Source organism: Macrobrachium rosenbergii, chromosome 18 (genome assembly GCF_040412425.1).
Source record: "Macrobrachium rosenbergii isolate ZJJX-2024 chromosome 18, ASM4041242v1, whole genome shotgun sequence".
NCBI lineage: Eukaryota > Metazoa > Arthropoda > Malacostraca > Decapoda > Palaemonidae > Macrobrachium > Macrobrachium rosenbergii.
This window is the reverse complement of record NC_089758.1, coordinates 8,691,230-8,701,733: the sequence shown is the minus strand read 5'-3', so window position 1 is coordinate 8,701,733 and position 10,504 is coordinate 8,691,230. Positions and strand designations below refer to the sequence as shown.

Genomic DNA, 10,504 nt, shown 5'->3' with positions numbered 1-10,504 from the left:
GTTTGTTTGTTCTGCGGGCTCAATTAAACTAGGATTTGGACGCCCTTCGCCTATTTTGTGAGTCGCCGAGATTTAAGAGTCCGGGAGCCTTCCACAGGGAACAGGTCGTCGGCGCTCGCTCGGACACTTCTCAATGACTCTCGGCTGCTCCGTGTTGAAGGAAAAGCTTTCGGCGATAATGACACTCTCTCTCTCTCTCTCTCTCTCTCTCTCTCTCTGGTTCTTCAACTTACAACTATTGAAATGGGAACTGTTTCCTGTTTTCATTTTTTCAACTCTCTACAACACATTGAAATGGGATTTACTGTTTCAGTGCAAGTCAGAATTTTAAATATTTTTTTAGCCATGAATCTCTCTCTCTCTCTCTCTCTCTCTCTCTCTCTCTCTCTCTCTCTCTCTCTCTCTCTCTCTCTCTCTCTCTCACACACACACACACACGCCATTTAGTTCGTTTCAGTGCAAGTCAGAATTGCTAAATATTTTTTTTTAGCCATGAATCTCTCTCTCTCTCTCTCTCTCTCTCTCTCTCTCTCTCTCTCTCTCTCTCTCTCTCTCTCTCTTCAACATGAGAATAGTCTCAGTAGCACTACGTTATAAAAGAATGTGATGAATTATTTTTTCATTTTAGGATACGTAAGAATGACTAGATCTACATTTGTGATGAAGCTGAAAATCAGTAAAATATCTGAGGAATTTTGACATTTATTTTTCAAGCCGCATCACTAAAGTTGAAGCTTGCGGTATTGCTATTCAGTGACTTATGAGAGACAGGTAGGTTTTGGCTCCTTTGATGTGGCACGTTGTGTTTAGAAATAATGCATTCGTATTAATATATACGCTAAACTGTGGTATCGATTAACTGGTGTAAGTTAAATTATTTGATGTCGCTCAATTTGCGTAGTATCCTGTAAATAAATTAATATCGATTAATACAGTATGATATCAGTTAAGTAGCATATGTCCATAAATTATGCGCGTTCCACTAATTACCATGATAGCCATTAAACAGCATGAGTTTCATTAAATACTGGAATACTCTTTAAGCAGTGCGATATCGATGGAATGGTATGATATCTATTAAATAACATATCCGTTAAAGCTATGGTATGCTTGTATTTATCGAGAAGTAGTGTTATATAAAGTTTTTGAAACTAGTTTTGAATTATATACTCCGTGGGGGAGTAGTGCCGTCAGTACTCCTCGTGCGGTAAACTGTAGGCATTACTTAAGGTTCTTTGCAGCGTGCCTTCGGCCCCTAGCTGCAACTCCTTTCGCTCCTTTTACTGTACCTTCTTTCATATTCACTTTCTTCCATCTTACTTTCAACCCTCTCCTAACAATTGATTCATAGTGCCAGTGCGAGGTTTTCCTCCTGTTACACCTTTCAAACCTTTTACTGTCAATTTCCGTGTCAGCGCTGAATGACCTCATTGGTCCCAGTGCTTGGCCTTTGGCCTAAATTCTGTATTCAAATCAGTTCAGTTCGATACCATATTTAACACGTGACTAACTGACTATAAAATTCAGTGAAAAATTTATTTCATATATTAAAGCTCTCGTGCATCTTTCGATGTTCTTTCGTTGGTAGATTTTCCAATAAGGAAATCAAATAATATTTCAGTTAAGTTTGTAACGTAAATAGTGAATTTTACCAGTTGGAAACTAATTTCTCTTTCTATCAGTCAGAAGTTTGCAAGGCGAAAGAAATGCATTATCAGTCAGTAGTTAATTTTCGTGCGTCATACTGCTTTATATAGCATAAAATACTGTCGATCTTTGGTACTGTGACACCATTTTATTACCCAAATTAAAAAAAAAAAATGATAAGATATTCAGATGTTACCTCTGGAATATATAAACTATATTTTTATGGAGACATCCAAGAATGACGTCACCCATAACATCGCTACTTTTATTCGAGTATGGAACGTGAATTTTCAGTGTAGTTATGATTTTCATTTTATTGCTGATTGCTTGTTTCTCTGCTTGCTCTTGGTGAAATACTTGTATGGTCGTTCCTCGTGTATGCCGTTATTGGATTATGTATACTTTAAAATCAATCTTTTATTTCCGCTATTTCCTATGCAGTTCATTTTTACACGCTCAGTCGTTTCTGCTGTACTGCGTGTCTGTTTCACCCACGCCCATTCCCACCTCACCCTGCAACGCCAATATACATATATCAAAATCCTCACATGGTGAATGGTCTCGGCATCTGCGACGCTGTTTGAACCAATCCTTCAGCCTTTCAACAATCCCTACATCATTGAGGTTAGTTACGGCTTCGATCCCGCTGCCGCCAGGCTGCGGAATTCCCTTCTTTTGTGGTTATGCTTATTCTTTCTTTTGACTTTGGCTGGGTGAGTATATCCAGTTGCTAGTCCCGTCGGCCTTAGCACTGAGAGTAAAAGAATAATTTACTCGGATTAATAAATAAATTAATAAATGTAGGGTTTCATACTGAAATGTACGATGGTGACCGGAGCCATCTTGCATTTCATGCTTTTAATATTTTCGGAGACTTTATTTTCATGATCTACATCTTTTATGGTTAATAATGACGTACAAAGAGGCTGAGTTGTTAAAAACCATTGAAACATTACACTCGTATATGTAGATCTATTAGCGTGAGGAGAGAAGAGACTGATTGCAAGAGTATGTAATGAAATAAAGCAAACTAAATGATATGAACTGTAAATAAAATCTAGTGATTGCGTGTCTTCTTTCAACACTTCTTATTGGAGCGTAATATTTTACAAATAGTTTCGTCATATAATCTCTATTGTGAATATTGGAATAAAATCCCACAAGTAGAAAGAAGTATAAAACCCCTAAAATGATTGCGGACAGTTTTCCATTTTTTTCATATTTTTATAAAAGAACGCCATTTTGAAGTTACGTCCATAATGATGAATTATCTCATTTCAGATTCATCTCTCAATTCTCTTATCATCGCACCGTCTTTCAAAAGCTGAGCGAGTTACTGGACGCATTCTCTTTGAAGAGTCCGACAGTGACTAGTAACGAAGCACCGACTTGTGCGTGTACCGATCAAACGAACTTTCCGTCATTTCACTGCAATATCCATTACTATTTGTTGTTTCAGAGAAAATGAATTTCACCTTCGCTGAAGTTTGATAAAAATGCACTTTGTTATACCGCACTCCTACATTAAGTTAGAGCCTCAGAGTAGGCAGACTGCCTTGCACTCAAACTTGGTGTCTGTGGCTTTTTTTACTGTAACGCCAGTTTGTGATATAAATCAGTCGTTCATTTAGTATCTTCGGTACGCCAGGAAATGTGATAGTGGACAAGACGATTTAAAACAAATTTAATTTAAAAATCACACAAGAATAACAAACAGAAAAACATTACAGTTGTAAGTTACCAAAATTATAACGATTTTTTTTATACAAAACTCAGAGTATTTTTTTTTTTTTTTTGGTGGAGCGGAGTATGGATCTGGGTCCTGCTTTTGCAAATTCCGAAAAAAATTCTTTCATCAAATTCTTTGACTCTGTCTATTTATCAACTTTGGTTATTGTTTCCTCCTCTCCATTGTCTTCCGTAAATTCATTTCAGTGTAAAAACACTTATGAATTGTATTTGTTTATCCTGCTTCGAATGGTTAGTGGTTTAATGATCCATTATTATTTCATTTCCTGTATCAAGAGGACCGCTAGTGAATGATGAATGAATCTGGATTCACTTCAGAATCAACGCTCCTCGAGTTTTATCAATTCCATTGACGTCTCTCTCAAAAACTGTACAAAAGACCGACATTGTTTTTGTGGCTGATAGATTAGGCTAACCTTATGCCAGCACAGGCTCTTACTTCATGATTAACGAATCTTGATAAAAATTTAATATTGTAGAACTAAGCATTGGAAGTAGTAAATGAACGCGAATTAGAGAATGAAGCTGAGAAAATAGGAGTTTGAAGAAACGAATTGATAAGCGTGCTAGAAAGGGGAACTGCAGAATTAAGCAAGGAGCATGATGCATTTGAAAGAGAGAAAGGAAGAGGGGAGTGGAAAAAGAAGAGGAGAAATAAGAAGAAGCGGTAGCAGAAAGAAAGAACGCGAATTAAAAAAAAACTAAAGATATAAGCAACAAATTTCTCGAGAAGTTAAGAGGTCTTTGTAGCCTTGATAATGATAAAAATAATACGCATATCTCTTCGATGTAACTAATAGATTTATGTAATGATACTAATAATACTAATAACTGTCACCATAAATAAGAGCATTTCAACCATTACAATAATAATAATAATAATAATAATAATAATAATAATAATAGTACAGACAAACAACGCGCATATACACAGATGAAATATTACCTACAACGATCATCCTTAACGGAGGTAATAAAGTATATTCCTCTTCATGGGAGGTCAAAAAATGTTAGAATATTTTGGGCAGTTCTTCCGTGAATGAACAGCAGTTGGCTTAGATGCATATATATAGTAACGTACATGAGTATAAGCATATGCTCGTACATACATATTCATCCATCCTTACAAAAACGAGCAACCGGACAAAAATTTTTTTTATTTTTTTGAGTTGCTGAATTATTGATCAGCTATATGCGCGTTGTACGTCAGTATACATTAAAAAAAGAAAACTTTACTTTTAATGTCGTATCTTTGTGAGCAGTCATATGTAATCGAAGAAGACTGTAAATATTTTACGCTTTATAACTTTTTTATATCTCTTTGCGTTACTGTGTCTATATTTTATTGTTAAATTGATAAAGCTAAGTATAAAATTGATTCTGCTGAAGCAGCGAGAACCTTCAGTAAAACGTGCGAGAGAGTTTCATACATATTTATTATATTTCATATATTTTGCGATACCTTAACATTATTATTATTATTATTATTATTATTATTATTATTATTATTATTATTATTATTATTATTATTATTATGTGTACACTACCAAGGGAGTTGAATCCTTTATCCAAATGCTACTGACCAACAAAGCACTCATTTAAATCTTTTTATTTTTCAAGAAACAAGTAAGCTGCGCGCTATTTATTATTATTATTATTATTATTATTATTATTATTATTATTATTATTATTATTATTATTATTATTATTATGCGTACAGTACTAAGGAAGATGAATCCTTCATCCAACTGCTACTGACCGACAAAGTACCCATTTAAACCTTTTTATTTTTCACGAAACGAGTAAGTTACGCGCTTTTTATTATTATTATTATTATTATTATTATTATTATTATTATTATTATTATTATTATTATTATTATTATTATTATTATTATTTTGTTTACGCTACCAAGGGAGCTAAATCCTACATCCAAATGTTAGTGACCGACTAAGTACAAATTTAAATCTCTTTATTTTTCACGATACAAGTAAGCAGCGCTCTATATCGATAAGTACTCAACAAGAGTTATTACCTGTCTATTATACACCAGTATCCGATAATTTCGGTCCGGTACTCTCAGATAACCGGCTTTTTTTGTGTGTGGAAAGTCATCATATGTATTAGTCATCTGTTACATTATAACAGTGCAGGTCGTATTTATCCTGTCAGTAACAAAAGTTCTCTGACAGCGGTCTTTATTTGTATATGAATTCATTATCATTCATTACGCGATATCACCCAGAAACATTCGCATCTGTATGTGCACTGTATCTGCGCACTGTACTTTAATATTATGACCATGAGCTACAGTGAAGTATATTACTATCATCGTCATCTTCATCATCAGTGTTGTTGTTATTATTATTATTATTATTATTATTATTATTATTATTATTATTATTATTATTATTATTATTGGAGAAACAAAAAGGGGAATCGAACAGTATCTCGAAAGTTTTCTGTACAGATTTATCTTTCAATATATATACATATACATAATAACTGTGGATTTGTTTCTCCATTTTAAGACTCATGCTGCTATGAATATTTTTTACTTATTATTATTATTATTATTATTATTATTATTATTACATTCTGTTTTGCTGGTAAGTATTATGACATCAGTTTACAAAATACATTAATCGCTGTCTTCCGCGTTGTGTTATAATATCGGATAATATGTTTTATCATAGATTTGTGACGATGACGAATATATATTTTGGATAACGCGACAAATTGGCTGTCGTCTAAAGGCGGTAATTGAAAACTACCGTAAATTCTCAGTAACAGCAGATAGCAATAACGGCTAACTTAGCCATATACGCGAGTAATAGTTGTTATGGCCCAAGTTTATAGAATTAGAAGTAATAATTCACTAACCATATCATGTAAGTGCGCGAATCAGACACGATTTGTGTAATGTTATGAAGAGAGAGAGAGAGAGAGAGAGAGAGAGAGAGAGATTGACTGATTGATTATAGCTATACTAAAATTGGCGTCACAACACCTAGGTTATTGACGCCGTAATAAATTAAAATACACAAGTAAAAAATAAATAAGAGAGAGAGAGAGAAGAGAGAGAGAGAGAGAGAGAGAGAGAGAGAGAGAGAGAGACGCCTTAAAGCACAAGGATATGTGCACAGATAGATAGAGAGGTAGAGAAATAGATAGGTAGATATGAGCAGCGAGAAAGAGAGAGAGGGGTTGCTGAAATTACTGAGTAGGTAAATAATGTTGCAAGGAAAACAAGCATAAGAAAAACGCACATGGAAATGAACCGTATATAAAAAATGCGATATGTGGAAAAAAATAACATGTCAATTAACATTCTTCGGATATTGCCTTTTAAGGCGACGTCATGCGGCAAGTGGTTGATGATTACAGCACCTGTTCCTGTAGCCGCAGGAGAATTCAGGGAGAGGAGAGAGAGAGAGAGAGAGAGAGAGAGAGAGAGAGAGAGAGACAAAGAGGTTGTTGAGCAAAGTCGGCCGGTGGTCGAGAGCGAGACCTCGATGACACCGCTCACAGGGATGTTGTTATGAGATGCGAATCGACGCCAAGACGGAGGTGGCTTACCGTTCCTTTCGGTAATTATCACCTTGTGTGTAAAATAAAAGGAGGCCAGTGGCTGAGATCTCCTGCTCTTCTGCTTCGCCGGGAGGGTTTTGAGTGTGGGTATGTGTGGGGTCGTCCGTATACCAAAGAAAGGAAGAGAAATGATAGGTAAACGGGATTGGAATGTAATACCTCTCCGAGGTATAAATAAGGTAGAAGTTGGTTGCTGATGTAGGAAAATGCTCACGAGCTCTTATAGTTAATGATGTAGATGTACTGTACAATATGATGTCCACAGTTTTGCATACATTCAGACAATGATGGTTTTACCATCATGTTCAAATACATACAAAATTATATACATACGCATACACACATGTGTGTGTGTATGTGTATGTGTGCTTGTTTCATTATATCTTCTGATGCCACCAAATGAACTACAAGAGTCAGAAGTAAACAAAGTAGTATATATCACCCTCATGTATTTTACATGCCCGCCCTCTGGGTATACTCTGAAGATGGGTATGGAAAATATACATAAAAGCAATAGGTGCTGACTGTTTTTGTTTACCTTTTCTAGCCCTGATTATATATATATATATATATATATATATATATATATATATATATATATATATGTGTATGTATATATATACATATATATATGTGTGTGTGTGTGTATTTATTCTCAGGATATCGCTAAATACGTGAAACAATCTTTATTTAAAAAAGTGACCAGGTATCGTAAGTATTGATCAATATTTATTTCTATCTTTTTTCTTTTATAACGATGCGTTAAACTGAATATGCGAGTGGTTAATATTTTCCCTTTGCCATTTTATTTGGTCGACTGTATTTGGTGTTTCCTCGCATTTATTTTTATTTTTTTGTACATAGATAACCTAGTCTCTCGAAGCTTATTCAGCAAGACCACTAATGACCTTTTCGGTTTTTGGCTCGTGCCTGTAAATGAGTAAACATCCTGAATAATAATTATCGTCGTCATAACCATCAATCTAAATCTCATTATACGACGTATAAATTATTCGTGTTCCGTGATTCCAGCTTTACTACGGTCGTTCTGATGATGATTTCATTTAAATCAGTAAGTTGCACACTTCGGCAAGATCGTCATTTCACCGAGACCAAGGCTACCTTATAGCTATTTGAGAACCAGTGACGAATGATAGCTGTCACCTGAAATAAGTCTCGTCATATCATTTGATAACTATCTTGAATATTAGCATCCTCCTTTTAACGGTCACGCAACCCGCTCGTCAGCTGACGTTTCTCTTAATGGGAAGGTAATTGAGGACTAAGGCAATTTCTGTGTTAGATAGTATTTCACCTTATTAGTGATATGACACTTTACTGATAACTTATACCAGCAGGCATATAATTGCACTCTTTTTAATGTAAATTATCTTAGATATCTTGTGAGGCCTAATCATTAAATTAACAAGATGAGTCACACATATATATATACATATATATATATATATATATATATATATATATATATATATATATATATATATATATATATATATACATATATAGGCAAACAATTAAGGTACTAACAAACATAGGCTTTATACCTACGCAAAACACAAATAAACAAATTTGCGACAGTCAAAGTTGATGGGGTGTTGCGTCAAGTGGTAATCAAATCACATAGGAATTACTCTTAACATAAATAAAAGTTCACCTCAATAACCACTTGTGTGCACAAGCGTTAAGAAAGATGGTGCAGTATTACCTGTGCTTAAACACTTGCCTGGCAGAGAAAGAGATAGATAGAGAGAGAGAGAGAGAGGGAGGGAGAGAGAGAGAGAGAGAGACAGAAAGGGCCTGAGGGTCACATAATTTGGCATGAGGTAGTTTAAAAGTCTGGGCCCGTATGTCAGGCACGGGTACACAGAGGGAGAGTTGCTGACGTGATGCCCATAATCACATTCACTGAAAATACATTCATTAAACCCCCACATCAATACGGGGTTCAACACGCCCACCTCTATACCACCGCCGCCCCCTTTGCTTGGTCTCCGGGCCCTGAGGGCCACCCTGGTTCTCTCTCTCTTTCTTTCTCTCTCTCTCTCTCTCTCTCAGTCGCTCTCCCTCTCCCTCTCGCTCGCTCTGTCTGGTCTCTGTGTGTGTGTACTCTCAGCCTTCCTCCTCCACTGCCAATTCAACTCTCCCTCTAACCGATCAATTTGGGCTTTCTTTGACTTCGAGTAGCACTGGTTTACAACACTGGGCGATTATTATCACTCATTGCAACACTGGCGTCATGCAACATCACTTGCAAAAACAGGACAAAACACGATTGCAACGACACCCACCACCAACACCGCCGCTGTAACACCGGGGAGAGGAGGCACCGGGGACTGAGTGGGCTTTTACGAAACCTTGCTTAAGGAAATCGCGCGGGAGAGAGAGGCCTGTGTTGATGAAGCTGTGACTACCGCCATGACAGTTGAGGGAGGGCTCCGGCCTTATCATTGCCAGTGGTTCGAATACGCCCGCCCCACCGCCACCTTCTCTATCTATCTCTCTCTTCCTCTCTCTTTCACTCTCATTCTCTCTCTCCTACAATTTGGCTTTCCCTTGGCTTTACCTGTATGCCCAAACCGCTATCTCCTTGTCCATGCCCGCATCTTTTCCAGGATTCCATAAGGTCATTGAGAAATGCATAAAATCCTTCGGTGCAAATGAATGAAGGGATTGATTACGAATTAATTGAGTGTTTGATCAGCGTGCGCCCGCTGGCGAGATGTGGCAATTGGACCGGGGTGAAAGGGGGCGTGAATCCCGTGTGACAGGACCAACGGGGGAGGTGGAGTCGTAAGGGGAAGTGGGAGGGGCCACGACGTCACACCTACACTTATTTACAGCAAGTTTTTTTTTTCCTCCCATGTCGTAACGATTAGCGGATTTAAGAGGGCGGTGGGGATTTACATTTTTCAAATCTCTACCGTGCTAATTTAATTTTACAGATTCTTCTGAAATGTTGCAGCAGCGTCGCTTTTGTTCCCTTGCTTTATGTTCTAACAGTTTTGCATCCTCTTAGGGAATAGCCAAGGACCCAGTTTTCCGTCTTGCTTTTTCTTGAAGGAAGATTTGAAAGGATTTATGGATATTCAAGAGGTTTAAGTGGATGCTCTTTATACAGCTGAGGGATTGTAGAGAATCACAGCTGGTAGAGTGATTGATGACTGGAGGGATGAATTCTTTTGCTTCTAAGGGGACTTGGTCTCCAGTGATCTACAGAGACTTAGATCTTTACCTAAAGAAATCAGATGCTGAATTCTCATCAGGAGTTTCTTGATTACTCGATAAAAGTTTCCTTTCACGATTTTTCAGTTTTGAAAATATGTTAAGGAGCTGATGTTACTATTTCCAATTGTCGTAGTTGATGTTTAATGCCCTTTAAATAAAAGAAAAATAATGATTGAACATTAACTGTTAAATTGGCACATTGTTGAACGTACCTACATCTCAGTCTTTGTGTATGCGTGCGTCCCAGGTGGACTACCTGAGGACTATATTA

The 10,504-nt window shown here is 36.6% G+C and overlaps 1 protein-coding gene across 1 annotated transcript in view; it reads right to left on the bottom strand.

Annotated features, from left to right (window-relative positions):
* Positions 1–10,117, bottom strand: part of LOC136848081 (T-box transcription factor TBX20-like) — a 308,981-nt gene extending 298,864 nt beyond the window's left edge. The window contains exon 1 of the mRNA XM_067120263.1: positions 9,297–10,117. The gene's annotated coding sequence lies outside the window, so the exon portion shown is untranslated. The remainder of the gene's footprint in view (positions 1–9,296) is intronic.
* Between the last annotated feature and the right edge of the window lie 387 nt (positions 10,118–10,504).